The sequence below is a fragment of the Pleurodeles waltl genome, chromosome 12, assembly GCF_031143425.1.
Source record: "Pleurodeles waltl isolate 20211129_DDA chromosome 12, aPleWal1.hap1.20221129, whole genome shotgun sequence".
NCBI lineage: Eukaryota > Metazoa > Chordata > Amphibia > Caudata > Salamandridae > Pleurodeles > Pleurodeles waltl.
This window is the reverse complement of record NC_090451.1, coordinates 86877978-86894273: the sequence shown is the minus strand read 5'-3', so window position 1 is coordinate 86894273 and position 16296 is coordinate 86877978.

The following is a 16296-nucleotide window of genomic DNA, read 5'->3' as shown; positions in this document are numbered from 1 at the left end:
TCACTTCGACTCACAGAATGCACTAACACATCATTGTGAAAACCTGGAATGTGGACAACACATCACACGTAATGCATATACAACTCAACTACAATCTATACCATCTAGATTGTTCCAGTGAGGACTAGTACATAGCACTGACAGCAATGCAATGTCACACAATAGCAACCAAACCAAAACACAGCTACAGCTGAGTAACCATTCCTACTGGCCACAGATAATATATTCAAAACCAATAATAGACTGACCTGGTTTGGAAAGGAAGATGGCACGTGCACAACATCTATGTACAGGACAATTTTCCTTGCATACCTACGTACAGTGTTCCCACAAGGAAACCTTTGTGCATTGTGCAGCTCTAATGTATGCAATGTAGCAAGCCTAACTATTCACCAGGTAACAGAGGTGAACGGTCATGTTAAAAATGAAATAAACATATCCCATCTATAGTGCAATATATACCATCCTAGTATAACAACTCCAAACATGGAGCATGAAAGTCTAGTCACAGAGTTGTATGTTAAACGAAGGTTGTGCTGTGCAGCAGCTGTCAATGTCATTGCAGGAAATCTTGTTAGGCCACTGTCTGCATCTCACACAAATGCAAGTAAACACAATATGAACTCAACTCTGCATCTCACTCCCTCCACAGGTAACCTTGCCATGGAGAGGATACCTGAGACTGTCAGTCCCCCTCAGGATGAAGGCCCCAGTGAGGACAACAACACTGACAAACAACCTGGCCCATGCAGGACACCTTATCAGTCTACGACTCTCAGCCTCACCCTGCCCACAGCAATTCCTACCAACCCTGGTGCATTTACATTACAGGCAACCATTTGCCCCCAAACCTGTGTCCCAAGGTCAGTGTCTTCCATCCTGTGCCCTTCAGTACAGGTACCTGAGTCTCCTGTTGTGACCCCAGACAATGATGGACCTGCAGTCACTAAGAGTGGGCACACTGTGCCATGGGCACAGGCACGGGAGAGGAGGGTGCATGGGAGGGATTCTGTGTGCCAGAGGATGGGGCCTCAAAGGGACACCACTGACCAGGAAACCATCTCTCAAGTCTTGGGAGCATACCAAAGTTCTCAAGACAGGATGGGACAAATCATCACAATGTTGGGGGAAAATCAAAGGCTACAGAGGGACCGCCACCAGGACGTCATGCAGCAGTGGCAGGCACAAAATGCACACATGGCTACAATTGCAGGGGTGCTGAGGGACATCAACTCCACCCTGATTACCTTCTCCACACAACAGCAGGCCCCTTCCACTAGCAACATTACATCTGCCACTTCAATATCTGTGGCTGCTAGTGGAACGGAGGCCATGCCAGGGGAAGGCCATGCCTCAGGCACCGCTCTCTCTGTAGCTGAAGAACCCACTCCTCCCCGCACAAACATGGGCGTCAACCCAGACATCCAACAGATGCCAAGTCCAAACCCACTGCCAGGAAGTGAATCTCTCCTGATTAGTCCCCCTTGTGTGCCACAGATACACCCTGTTGACTGTTCTGAAACCTAACTCCATTTTCCCATGGTACAAAGGCACTGGACTTGTGTTACCAACTGGTGTAGCAGCTACCCTGATGAAATCATCCACCATAACTTCACCCATCACTGTTATGTACATATTTATAAGTATTATGTTTACACTTTACTCTTTATATGCACAATAAATCACACTTAAACACCGGTACTGTGTATGTGTCCTTTATAATCCATTTACAATAGTAATGATTGCCTATTGGTTTATGGTAATCCCCCCATTGTAACGGATATCAAATGGAGACACCTTCAGCAGGAGACGCTTTACAACAGAAATGTCACAGGACAGATGTTAAACAGGTTAAAATCCAGGTCAATACAAATTTATAGTCAATATTGCAATCAACACATACAACATGACAGACAGTACCATCAGGATGTAAGCAATGGTGTCATAAAATGCATAGGCATAGGATACAGAAGTCAGGTTCATGGTAATCTAACTACATAGCAGGGCCTCACTGATAGGTCATCTGTATGACCTGGTATAGACTCTTCACATACCCATACCATAGTTTATAATTCACATATCCCATAGAACATTCAAAGATTAGAACAGAGGAACCCAGTACTGAAAGCATACGAAACATTGGTCCCATACCTGCAAGTTTGTCACTCAGCTATGTTAGTCTACAGTGACATGCACCTTGGACTGCAAAGTCAGAACAACAAGAAAACTATGTACAATGGCGAGCACTATTTACTTCACCTATAGTGAAGTGAGAGGCTATGATCCAACCTTAACATATGTGCCAGACACTCTCCCAGACATGCGATACACCATTTGACATCCTCCTCTATCCCAAAGGTAGAAGAAGAGGAGACACAATTTACCACCCCAGTCTTATGACCTTTAAACCATTAACCTTACACCCCACTTACACCAAACCTATATCACCAGGTATCTATCATGTACACCTCTCATGCTTGTCAGCAATTCACTGCTGCTTCTGACACAGTATTCCTCAAGCCAAGGCTGGAAAGACAAACAGGTCCTAAGCATATCTGTAAGTGAAAGAGGATAGGACAATGCACATAACACACCTCAGATCTGTGAATTCAGTACCAGAAGTGTAACTTAGCATCTGCTACAAGATGTGTGAATCCAGAACAATCTGTCCTGTACACAATACAAACTTTCAGTCTGCATTCACAATTCACACGTAGGCATTGGAGCTAATAACACCCTCACAGAAGAAGCAATTAAGGAAATGTGATGCCACTGATCTACATCTGGTTGCACACAAACAAGTGTACAGTAGGTCTAATTCACATACCTGTGTGTCAGTTGAAGTACTGATTGATGAGATCGGCCCTAGAGTCACCAGCTCCGTCTTCCTCTGGCTCTTCATCACTTGGCATTTCAGCATTACCAGACACAGCTTCAGCGGCCTCCCCCTCATCTTCTATAATGGTATCTGACGTCTCAGGGCTAGATTGTGGAGCGTGCAGCAGGCAATTATTATCTGACATACCTTGTGGGGCGAGTAGAGGAGGGCACCTCCAGATAAGTCCAAGCACCTAAATCTTGCCTTTAGGAGGCCAAAAGTCCGCTCAACTACAAGCCGTGTCCTCCCGTGGGCCTCATTGAAGCGGACTTCCCCTGGCGTGGTTGGGTACCTCACTGGTGTCAACAGCCAAAGCAGGTTTGGATAGCCAGAGTCACCTGTAAACACAATGGGAAAACCACACAAACATGTATGTCTGACATGCTATAATGTGATGGCAGGAGATATAAATCCCAAATACATAGTTCCATGGTAACTTACCAACCAGCCAGGCCCTCTCTGTGTAGAGTTGTGTCATTAGCAGCAGGACATTGCTGTTTCTCATGATGAAGGAATCATGCACAGATCTGGGATACTTGGCTGTGACTTGTGAGATTTACTGGCCTGCCAAACACACCATCTGAGTGTTTATTGAGTGGTAGTTTTTCATGTTCCTATACACCTGTTCATTTGCACTGGGAGGGACCAAGGCAAACATGGGTGCTATCAATGGCTCCTACCACATGTGGAATGTGTCCCAGCTCATAAAAGCCTGCCTTCACATTTGCCAAACCCACTTTCTGGGGAAGCCTAATGTAGCTGTCTAGGTGTTTCAACAATGCACACAGTAGATCCTTCAAAACCCGACTGAACATGGGCTGACACATCTCTGCTGTAAGAGCCACTGTATTCTGGAAGGACCTTTGGCCAAGAAGTGTAGCACTGACTTGAACGATGGGAGGTATGCTATAGAGATTGTGATTGGCAGGCATCAGATCTGGCTAAAACTGATCACATAGATCCATGTTGGTATAACAATTCAGACAATATGTCTGAATGACATGCCTTTCCTCCATGGTGTGCAGGTCTACCAGTGGTCCGTACACGGGTGGTTGTCTTACTCTCCTCATGGCAGGATAGCTATGTGAAAAAGTAAACATAGTATGAGAAATGCACGATGCAGGCATCTATTAAAGCTATTTACATCCTTCACACATAACAGCTGTCGAGGACGGTTACTAAATCCGACATATACAGTACCGCACATAACTATGTATCCTATTTGACCCTCCTCGTTGCACGTTGCCAATTATTACAATGGGATAATACTTTTGCAAGTACTGTAACTGTCAATGTGTGTAAGACTTAGCACTTATACATATATCGCACATATTTCAGGATTTATTCATTTCATTCCGACAAATAGTAACATCTGAGTAGCTGTACAGAGCTTTCACCACATGTCCTCACACAACACAGCATATACTGCACGTATGCACAATATGTCACCCAAACTGGAGGGCAGTAGTTACAGATGTACAGCACTAAAAGGGGTGAAGTATATGACGCAGAATTGGAAACAGCACCATACATGATGGGGGTCATTCTGAGTCTGGCGGGCGGCGGAGGCCGCCCGCCAGACTTCCCCCCTCCAAAATACCGCTCCGCGGTCGAAAGACCGCTGAGGGCATTTTGGCTTTTGCACTGGGCTGGCAGGCGACCGCCAAAAGGCTGCCCGCCAGCCCAGTGCAAAAGAGCCTTCCCACGAGGACGCCGGCTCAGAATTGAGCCGGCGGAGTGGGAAGGTGCGACAGGTGCAGTGGCACCCGTCGCGTATTTCAGTGTCTGCAATGCAGACACTGAAATACAATGTGGGGCCCTCTTACCGGGGCCCCTGCAGTGCCCATGCCATTGGCATGGGCACTGCAGGGGCCCCCAGGGGCCCCACGACAACCCATACCGCCATCCTGTTCCTGGCGGGAGAACCGCCAGGAACAGGATGGCAGTATGGGCTGTCAGAATCCCCCATGGCGGCGCAGCAAGCTGCGCCGCCATGGGGGATTCCCAGGGAAGCGGAAAACCGGCGGGAGACCGCCGGTTGTCCACTTCTGACCGCGGCAAAACCGCCGCGGTCAGAATGCCCTGCGGGGCACCGCCAGCCTGTTGGCGGTGCTCCCGCCGACCCTGGCCCCGGTGGTAAGGAACCGCCGGGGTCAGAATCAGGCCCGATGTGTTCAAAATGGCAGGCGCCTGACCTACTGTACTGGACAGGCGGAAGTGACCTAAGTCCGCCGGCAGAAGTCGTCATGGTAGTAGGCGGTCACAGCCGCAGTGTAACTTGAAATTGGCAGATATTGCTGCCTTTGGTGGCTTAGGGCTAATGGCGATATCTGCCAGTGGTGACGGTCATGTACGTGGCGGCTGTGACCACTATCTTCTGCGGTTTTTATCACTTGACTCCTGACACTGCTGCTAGTAAGATCTCCACTACCTGAGCTGCTGTGTACTGCCTCTGGAAGCTACCATGCCACGTGCATGTGGTAGGGGCATGTGCAGGTGATAGGGCCCCAGCCTTTACCCCAGAAGAGCTTGACAAGTTAGTGGAGGAGGTCCTACCCCTGTATGAACAGCTATATGGGGCAGAAGAGGAGCAGGTGATTCTAATGTCATAGCAATGTGTAATAATTGATGTGAACTTGTCAAGGTGTTGATGCATGCAGATGGTATATTGTGGAGGCATGTGAGCTGAGAGGACAGTTTTGTGTGCCAACTTGATGTGACTAATGTGTACTGTCCACTCCTATTGGTATGGTGCATGTGGACATGACTGTCTGTCTTTTGTCTTTTTTTATTAATGCAGGTCAACTCCCATCAGAAGAAGGGGATTTGGCATGCCATCGCCAGACAAGTGCAGACCCTTGGGTCCACAGCCAGCAGAGCACACATTGTAGGAAGCGGTGGGAGGACCTGAGATGCTGAGCCCGGAAGACCACTGAGGCCCAGCTGGGGTTGTCCTCCCAATGATGGAAGGGTGCCCATTGGACCCTGATCCGCATAATGGCCCCCATTTTGGTGGTGGCCTACCCTGACGTGGATAGGCATTTGAGGGCAGCACAGCAGCCACAAGGGGGTAAGTACTGACTGAATCCTTCTACTTTACTCTGTTACTTTGGTGTATGCTGTCTCAGTATAGGAGCAGGGACAATGTAGCAGGTGCTACAGGTATGTTGACTAATAGGAATACATAGTAGTCCAGTTGCCATTTTAAAAATGTTGATCTTGCCTTTGGGTTGTGCATGGAAACATGTTGATCATCTGTGTCCAGCGATATGTATGACTGCATGTGGATATGTACATGCGACTGAGCCACGTGTTACTCTACCCAGCCATATATATGTCAGTAAGGTGCAGTATGGTCCTTTCCAACTAGTGCTTCCAGGTCCGATAATGCTATTGCTGTTTCATGTACCTCTGAGGTGTTATTCCACTCCCATTACAATTGATCAGCTCTATATAAAATATTGGCTTTGAACTATTAGTTACAGGATCATGTTCTCCAGTGTCCAGAAACAGCTGTATGCTTCATATGAGGCAGGCATCCAATTCAGGCAGCATTCGCCCAGATGTCACAATTCATTGAAAACAATTCCACACTGTCAGACTACCAAACTGGACTCTGTCCAGGAAGAGGCACTGAATCAGCACTCATAGCAATCTGGGATGATCTTAAAAACACAGTTGACCGCAATGGAGTTGCTGCACTACTTCTCTTGGGCCTCACAGCTGCCTTTGATACTGTTTACTATGACAGCCTAATTCACAGACGCCACAGAGCCAGCAAAGAAGGGACTGCTCTCGACTGGATTATATCCTATCTTCAAAACAGAACTAATATTATCTATTCTCCCCCCTTCTCGTCCAAACCCTACCTCACAAAAGCAGGAGTCCCCCAAGGATCAATCATCTCAACTTTGCTTTTCAACATCTACATGATGTCATTACCAGAACTGAGCAATGATTTTCAACTCACATGTTACAACTATGCAGATGATATACAAATATTACTTAAATTGGAATGTCCCAAATACATTGAAAACTCACAAATCTTCGGTTACCTCAAAGCCGTTGCTCAGTGGATGACTTGGAGCCATCTCAAACTAAATGCTTCCAAAACAGAAATACTAAAAAATTATGACCCACTGTGCGCCTAGCCTGACGATCTCGGACCACCTCCTCAAGTATCAAAGGAAGTTAAAAACCTTGGAATTACCATGGTCTCCAAGTTAACAATGAATGCCCAAGTGGACAAATTAGCACGATCAAGCTTCATCACCTTGAAGACTCTGCAACGCATCTTCCCCCACCTTGGATTTCCACATAAGGTACAGGCTACTATCTCTCTTGTTCTATTCAGACTGGATTATGCCACTAGCCTCTACCATGGATCATCTCTATCTAGTATGAAAAAACTACAATGTATTCAGAACTCCATTGCAGGCGCGCAACAGTCTATTGATAGATCTCAAACCATAGAGGAATTAAATCTCTGTCTATACTAGTGAGAGCAGTTGCTGTAGTTCCTGTCAAAAAGGGCTGTTGCTCCCGCAGGCCTTTTCCATACAAAGGATGTTGGTCAGCAAGTTTTCGGAATCCTTGCATGCACCCAGCTCCACTCTATCTGTGAGGTGTCAGGCATCAAAAGTGACCACTTGTGTCTGAGACATGTCACAACTACCCAAGTACTCTGGGCTTTGTGACCGATAACGATTAAGAAGGTACTTGGTAGTGGGTGAATGGTGTTCCATTACAACCAGAAACGTAAGTCACCTTCAAAGTTAAAAGTCCATAAGTTATATGTCTGTATATCTAGTTTTCTTTTTTTTAACTTATTTTATTTCCCAACATACTGAATCTAAAACAGTGACGTGTTGAATAAAAGTAACAAGCATAGACAAAGCCAGTAGGTATTTTCAGTCCTTGGTGTGTTTGACTGATAGCCACTGAATTGGTTTAAAAGAAGTGTCTGGAAATCACACAAGTAAGTCAGCTTCTACGCAAAAAGTTTATAATTTATGTTTCTATATATTTTAGTTTTCTTTTTTCTACCTTATTTTATTTACCAAAGGTACACATCTAGAACAGAGAGATATTAACTAAAGAAAACAAGCATAGGCAAAGACATAGCTTTCACCTATTCCAAAAACACATCTTCAGTCACTGGTGGGTTTGTGCAAGCAATAACTCATCTTCAATGCTTTAGCATTTATCTTTAACTCATGCATCCGATCATCTATCTCCTGACTCAATCTTGTATTACTACATTTGTCAAAAATGATGTTTTCAAGAAAGGTTGTATGGAAGGAACAAAGGAATACATCATATTAAAGAAATGTGTTAAACTGAGAATCCAGAATTGATAGTTTTAGATAAATTGTGTGATAGAAGACTTGGGAGATTGCTTCCAATATGAAGTAATAGGAGGTGGCTGAGCAAAAACAAGTGATCAGAGATGTAATTTCAAAGGTAGTAGAAAAGAAATAGGAAAACGTCTAAGGATCACCATACAATTGAACTGCAACTTGGATGTGTTCCCAGATTCAGACTGCACCCTGTAAACACCCAGAGAAAGGGACCTGGTGTCCAGTTAGGGGCCCATTTCGAATGAAGCATGTTGGAATTGGGGATGACATACTACTAGATGAAGTTATTTCACAATCTCTGGTCCCCAAGGAGCACATTTGCCCTTTTTGCCCACCCAGATTTCAGCAGATTGCACTAAAACCCTGGAGTGCACAATTTGCTCCCAGGTTGAAATCCTGAATTTGGCTGCATTTAGGAGATTGCGCTCACATTAAAATTGTGAGTGTAATGAAGGTGTAACCTGTAAATGGCAGATGATGAAGGGGAAGAGAAGGATTAGAGCTTTGTGTTCTTGTGAAAGACTTTTTGCAGGAACACAAAGCGCAGGAAAAAATATACAGAGGAAAATTGAGGAGGGATGATAGTAAGATGATGGTCAGTATCAGAGAAGAATGGTTATGGATGAGAACAAAACAGAGAAAACAAGTAGAGCAGAGTCACCAGACAATAGTCGATTGGTAGACAGATAAATCAATGAGACAAGCTACATTTTTTTTTTTTGGGGGGGGGTTTATTGGTAGGAGCACAAATTTAAAACACTAGAGATGCAAAATAAGCATCAGATACAGTGGAACAAAAAAGAGAATAACAATCCACTCAAGTACACACCGGATAGATAATCAGATCATCGCAGATCTCATCAATAAGATACATTACCTGAGCAACTAACCCCACGTCATGTGACACTGCAGCATACAAGCAAGGATCATCGCAGAACGGATGAAGCCCCCTCCGCCCACCCTGAGCAGATAATTCCCACATGGATATAGCCCGTCCCTCCAGAGTAGAGCTGAGGGAGTTCAGACACAAGCATCCAGGAGGTGAGCAGGGGTATCCGACCCTTCCGCTCCTTGGCGTGTCAGTAGATAGGATGTCAATGGAGCACAGATGTCTTTAGGGCGCGGGCACATCAGCATCAGTTCCCAATAGGTGTCTATTTGTAGACATCATCTTGTATCCAGCAGGTCAGTCGAGTCACATGGCGCCGGCCCCAGTGCATAGTGCCCTCTGCTTAGCCAACACCAGCAGAATAGCAATGAGTTTACGCTAGTCCGTGTGGCGTTTTTCACACAGCCAAGTACTGCAATCACTGCTGTCCGTGCAATCTCATAGACTATAATCAACTTGATGGCATCGCAAACTTGGGACCTAAAGCGCGCAACTCGAGGGCACTCCCATGCCAAATGTAAGATGTGTGCAGTGGGCGCAGTGTGGCGCAGGTGGGTGAACCATCCACTGAATATACCACTGGACGTGTGGGGTGACCAAATGAGGGTAAAACTGGATGAGAACACCCTCGATTAGTGGTGCTGACTCAGCGCGTACTACATGTAAGGGGCTGGAGGTACCACCACTATTATAATCTGTAGATTTCGCTAGTTCTCTCTCCTTTTTTGTCACTTTCTAATCTCCTAACAGAGTGCGACTACAAGGGATACCCTCCCTCTGGCATTTCCCAGACCAGAGACAATCTGCCTTTTTTCCTCGGGGTAAGTCCCCTAATGCATGTTTGCGTGTGTATTTATGTTTCTACACTGCATTTTTACCACCCTCTGTGCTGTGTTGTGTGCTGTGGTTTGTGACACTCATTCACCTTCCCTGTTATAAACTACTATTTTATCCATCCTACAGACCTACCTAATTACGAACAATCAGTTCAGGTAGGCTTACTACTCTACCTTTTACCACTCACTGAGCATGCCACAAAGCATCCACTCCTAGGGGATCCATGACCCTGATGAATGCCCCAGACCTTCCAGCACGTAGAGAGGGCAGAAACATGTTGGTCCCTGATTTTTAGACTCTGTGAGTCATTAAGACTCAACTGAGTCCCAATCATAATTTTAACCTTCCCTACATGCACCTCTATTAAAATACCCAACTAATCGTAATAGGTGACGTGTATGGTAATTTTATTCCCACCTCATCTGGATCCTTGCGAAATATCCAGTTAGATTTATTTCAGCACTCCCTCTGTCGTTTCTTTAACAACGAGGTTGAGTCCGCCCAGGTAGTACTATCTTACCTGGGGGGGGGGGCTAGGTGGTCAAATGATGAAGCATGTCACTATTGTGTGTATGAGACCACCTAGTCCGTAAAAGGAACTCCCTCTTGTAGACACAGCCACTACCATAGACACTCTCTACACACAGCCCCTTATATGTATTACGCGCTGAGTCAGCACCACTAATTGAGGGTCCACTAATCCATTTTTACCCTCATTTGATCACCCCACACGTCCAGTGGTATATGGATGTGCTTATTTCTTTCGGGAGTATGTGTGGGGTTGCATTACTCCCGCCACTCTCTTTTGTGTTTTAATGAACCATCCAAGGAACCCACCCCGTGGAGCTGCGCCGGTGTGCGGTACAGTCTGTGGAGGTATTTAAAATGGACCAGACGGAGTCTGCAGCTCCGGGACAAGGCCGGGGATTGGGCGCAGCAGTATCGCCCCTGGTCCTCACTAACTGGGGTCGTCATAAGCTGCCCCAACAGTACGTACGTGGGGTGTGCGGGTCAGCGCCGTCTCCCGCGTCATTGTGTAGCCTAGTAATGAGCTCATGCGGCAGCGGGTTAGTGAGCAGCGCCCCCAGCACCAGCAGAGGCGGACGGGCAGCGGGAAAGTATCATGAACAGCCAATAATCTGCTCGCAGCTGATAATATGTAAGAACATCCGGAAACGTAGATTCGGGGGCCTCAAGTACTTGTTGTGGGGGAATAAACATCCCCTCTGTGTAAACGTCTCCAAAGGCCTGCAACTGCAGGCATCTTAAGGGACTTTGTGAGCTCGCTGTGAGAGTAAGCAGGAGGTACACAAGAGACGCCGCGGGGGCATATAAGTGGTTTATGCCCACCCGTTGACGTAGCCTGTCCCACGTCCATACCGTAAAAGCCAAAGTATCGACCCGAGTGTGAGGGTCTGGCAGGGAAATACAGAGCAGCCCGTAGGGGGCAAAGGGCTATGTGGTCATGTTCAGGCGCCGTGGGCGGCTGGAACCTAGCGAGTTACAGCCAAAAAGGAGCCTATTGTGCTTGTGTGCAATAAAAAAATAAGTCCAAATCCGGGCATAGAGCCCACCCTGCTCGAAAGGGAGAGTCAGCACCTCCCAAGCTACCCGAGGCTGCTTCCTCACCCACAACAGGGTAAGGAGGTGAGATCGGAGGCACTGGTGGAAAGAGGCTGTCAGAGGGATAGGGAGATTCACAAAAAGAATTTAGGAAGTATAACCATTTTGGCCAATGCAATCCTCTCGATAGGAGACACTGGCAACGTCGCCAATGTGGCCGTTCAGCCTTCGAGCCATCAACCTACCATAATTTTAGTGCCATAATTCATCCAGATTCTGACTGAGTCAGGATCCTAAATATTTAACCTGATCAGTCATCCACTTGAGTGGAAACTCAGACTCAAAGGCCTGCATAGCATCAGTGAGTGGGAATATGATGGACTTAGACCAATTGATATTAATACTGAGAAACCTCAAAAGTAAATTAACGCTTGAATTAGAGGACTCAGGTTTCCCTGGGGGTCTCTAACATAGAAGACATTGTGCTCTACATATATAGAGACTGGTAGGCTCCTGTGGGTCAACGCAAGGCCACGGTGCACATGGTGCTGCCACAACCAAGCGGCGAGAGGCTCCATTGCATCAGCAAAAAGAATGGGTGACTGCGGGCAGCCCTGCTGCGCCCCTGGATATAAGACACTTTCCTCCAGGCTTCATAGTGCTTAACTTGACCACAGGCACGGAATGACCCATAAGGAAGGCACAACTGATGAGATTTGCTTCCAGGCAGAAGTAGAAAAAAATGGAACAAGTCAACTACAGAGTTCCGGTCAGAAGGAGCAGAAGGTGTGAAGCCGAAGCTCAGGCTGTGGAAGAAGGCAGAGGCGGGAGGGCTGCAGGAAGAGAAGAACAAGAAGTGTTGGGTTCTGAAAAAAGACAAATTAGAGAACTGGCACGAGAAGGGGTCGGTTCTACGGTGATGGATATGGCTGCGTTGAACAATGGGAGAAGAAAGTCTTCCTTCAGAGCTCTGTGTAGTGTAATGCTACCATTTTTAGGAAGATCACTTTATCAAATGGGTTCATTCCCTAATTTCCTCCACCTAACCTCCTCCATCTCTCTCCCCTGGTCCGTCTTTTCCAAATTTAGCCACTTGTAGACAGCCTAGAGTTGTCTATAGTCTAACATAACATGACAGCCTAGGCCTGTCCAAAAAGTATAACACAAAGTAATACAATGCAACACAATAGAACACAACACATAAGACAGGACTGCAAATCCAATAATACACATCACATAACAGTTACCACTTAACATAACCTGGCTTATCTGGTTCTAAGTGTTACCTCAATTAGGTTGACCTGTGGCAATACTGGGGCAGGAAAACCTCCCACACATCATACATCAGTACGAATGAGACTGACATATCTAAAATCAGGTGTGTACTTCTCTCAAAGACCAGCTTCTGTACTCAGTAGATGCAATTCCAACTGCAGCTCAGACCTGATCCAGAGGGGGTCCAGTCTGGTGGCTCAGTGCATTAATGCATTCACTGCAGAAACGTGTTTCACTTCATAGCCACAGGTTTGAATCTATCGGGTTCACTCAGCCCATCATCCTTCTGAGGTCGATTAAATAATACCAATGAGTTGGGTAACAATAAGCACCTGTTACTCAGCCCCAAGCAATACACATACACACTATGGGCCAGATGTAGCAAAGGTTTTTACCGATTCTGTGTCTATGGGAAAAAGTGTTTGTACATATGGCCCTATATTCTTACCCGTTGATCAATGCATCAAATTCAAGGTTTTGTGTTGTATCCACAGATCCCTCCACAACAGGGGCCCCCAGATACTGAGAACCCTTTCTTCTTTTTACTAGGGATCTTAGGTCAGCATCAGTGGCCCTTGCTATCCTCCCCAGAATAACAAAATCTAGATGGGGAGGTGCCATTCTTGCATACCAAGGGGCCAAGCTATGGAACTCTCTTCCCACTGGCTTGAGTCTGACAACCAATTAATATAACTTCCGGAAGTCCCTAAAAACTTGGTTGTTTTAGGTGTAGGGTACTCTCTCTCTGTCTGTACTGGTCCGTAGTCCTCTAGCGCTGGGAAGCCTATTGGTAGCCATGCGCTTTATAAATCATATAACATAACATAACAATCTGTCGCTATCTGGCAGATACTCAGACATTTCCGTTAATTGTAACACATTGCTTGTTCGGTATTTTTTAGATTCTGGAATTGTCAACAACCTGATAACTTTGGAGCAGGAGAGCATTGCGTCACAGTGGGGGCTGATGGACCATGTGGTCCTTCCAGTCTCTGGAATGACACCCCCTGTGAAATGGAGTACAACTTCATCTTCCAAAAAGAGGGGGAGCACAGGAAGATGGATTTCACCCCGTAAAATACCAAGCCAGGCAAGCAAATGGGCCACATGTACTTCGAGCAACAGAATGCACAATTCCTATGGAGAAACCGGAGTTAATGTGTTAAATCTAAATGACAATAGTAAGATGGCTGGTGGGATTTAAAAAGGGGTGGGGCGCCCCTTGTTTGCTTTTAAAAGGCGGGAGCATTTCACTTTATTATGTCCCTTTATGTCACTATATTAAGGGGTATTTATTAAATTTGTTAATAAATGCCTCTCAATACAGGGATATAAACTGATGTACGAAAGTGAAACGCTTCTGCATTTTAAAAGTTTAGAAGAGATTGGAGCACTTTTAAATATGTGAGTTCAGGGTGCACACATCCTGTGCTCACATAGTTAAAAGTGCTCTCTTGTATGCTTTTAACATGCAGGCGCATTTCACTAAAGTACATCAGTTTATATTAGTATACTGAGAGGCGTTTATAAACAGTTTTAAAAAATGCCTCTCAATATAGTGATATAAACTAATGTACACAGAGTAAAAGGCCCCCACTTGTTTCAAAAACAGTAAAACCGAACCACAGGCTGGCAGGCCTCCACAACCTCCCCCCCACCCCCTACTCCCCCTAATCCTCCACTTACCTTCAAATCCTGCTCTGGAACATGCACAGTTGCCCGCAACAGGGCGTGCTCCAGCTGTTCCAGTCCAGGGTGGGAGGCTTGAGAGTGCCAAGATGGCACTCTGGGCCTCTGTTGGCTAGAGGTCACAGAGTCTTGTGACTCTGTGACCTCATGTCAAGTTTGCAATCTTTAACAGGCTGCAAGCAACACCCCTTCCCAACACATCACAAGTGATGAGTTGGGAAACAGGCTGCAAGCAACACCCCTTCCCAACACATCACAAGTGATGAGTTGGGAAAGGGTGTTGCTTGCAGCTTGTGAAAGTGATTGACAGGCAGTCCCGGGAACACAGGATTTATGCCCTAGACGCCGAGACTGCTTGTAAATATGACGCTGCTGGTGTCATGAGTGGGAGGTCTCTTCAGACCCCTAACATTGCTGGCCAGGGCTAGTGCTAAGACAGCCCTTAGCCTACATAGGGATGTTTTTTAAGAGGGAGATGCTGAGGGACACATGCTCACTAGGGCATGTGTCTCACTCGAAAGTGCCTGGCTGCCTGACTCACCAGAAAAAGAGAAAAAGTGTGAGACAACAAGGCACTTCATTAGGCAGCACCCAGCAATGCTTAAAGCCCTTATTTAATAAAAAAAATGACGTATGTGGATGGTAATTGCTCATTCCACTTACCACCCACACAACTTGAAAACCTACGTGGGCAGTGCCCTGGCACCCTCTAATGGCAGCTGCTGCTCAGGTTGCTGCTCAGAGCTCAAAGCACAAAAATTGTGGGCAATGGTAAATGTCTTCGTGTTTGCAGTTACCCTAGAACAGAGCACATTTCACTCGGGTGCCCCTGGATCTGCCTCAGTAACAGCTGCCAGATCCCCGCCCTTCCTGCCATCTCAAGATCAATGTATACTTGTTCCAACACTCCTAGGCAGTAATAACGAGTTAACCTCATCTATGAATGGATTTTATCTCAAGAAGCACTTCTCTTTTATTGTTTCATCTGCATCACTATAACGAGGTGGAACTTGTAAATTGTAATGTAATTACAATGTTTCTTCTGCTACTCACATGTTGGCATCACTCTGTAAGCCTTGGGCACAGTTGGCGTTCTATAACATTTTAAATGAAAGAATAATACTAAATAATGTAAATAGGCAGACTGAAAGCACAGAAATGTTGCTGTCCGTGTCTCACGCAGAGACTCATTTTATTAAGCATCTTGGCGCTACATTCCCATGCTTGCACCTACCCACCACCTTTTTCTAAAGGATGAGCTTGGAACGGGGCAGGTGGGTAATCAGGGAATCTCCCTATAGGCTCTTCCATCCTCTCTATAACCAGGTCACTTCTGGGAAGGGGTCAGGAGGCTTACCTCCATTGTGGTCCACAGCCAGACCTCTTTCTGTGCGGCCTGAATGCTGGATAAGCATCCATGCCATTGTGATGAGTTTGGACTGGTTGCTTGACTATGGGGTATCAGTGCTATGTCGCTGCCCGTGTCTCACCCAAGGAGACACAGTTGGCGGGCAGCATCTTCACACTGCATTCCCATGCCTCTATGCCCCTTGACCCCTTGTTTTCTATGAGGAAGAGTTTTGGGGCTACCTGTACAATCAGGTGATCTGATTATGTGGTCATTTTCACCCTTCCTGCGGTTAGTTTGCATCCAGGGAGGGGTCAGGAGGCTTAATCTCTATTTGAGTCCTCAGTCTGACCTCTTTTTGGGTAGTTGCAGCAAAACCCACCCTTCTGTTCACCCTATCAGGAGATGGTTAATGTGCGTGCTCTTTATTAATGGGATAGTTCTTGTTGTAGGTAAT